The sequence below is a fragment of the Physeter macrocephalus genome, chromosome 14 (genome assembly GCF_002837175.3).
Source record: "Physeter macrocephalus isolate SW-GA chromosome 14, ASM283717v5, whole genome shotgun sequence".
Taxonomy (NCBI): Eukaryota; Metazoa; Chordata; class Mammalia; order Artiodactyla; family Physeteridae; genus Physeter; species Physeter macrocephalus.
Window position 1 is genome coordinate 114,948,222 of NC_041227.1, and position 402 is coordinate 114,948,623.

A 402-nucleotide genomic window follows, 5' to 3' on the forward strand; every position below is an offset into this window, starting at 1 on the left:
GCCTGCGCGTCTGGAGCCTGTGCCCCGCAACGGGAGAGGCCACAACAGTGAGAGGCCCGCGTACCGCAAAAAAAGAAAAAAAAAAGGAAAAAAGAGATCAGCTAAGGGATGAGCAGCAGAGCAAGAAGTTCAGAAAAGCAGCTCCTCCTGGTGACAGCTGCTTCAAAGAAACGAGGCTTAATAGCAAGCACAACAGTTACCATTTCTTCAGTGCCTACCAGATGCCTGGCACTTTAACAGATTTTCTTATTGAATCATCACAGTAGCTCCATCATTACTTCCATTTCACAGATGAGGGAACTGAGGGGCAGAGAGATTAAATAACTCGCTCAAGACCTACAGTTTGTGGAGTAGCAGAGGCCGAGTTGAAACTCAAGCATGTGGGACAACAAAGGCCAGAAT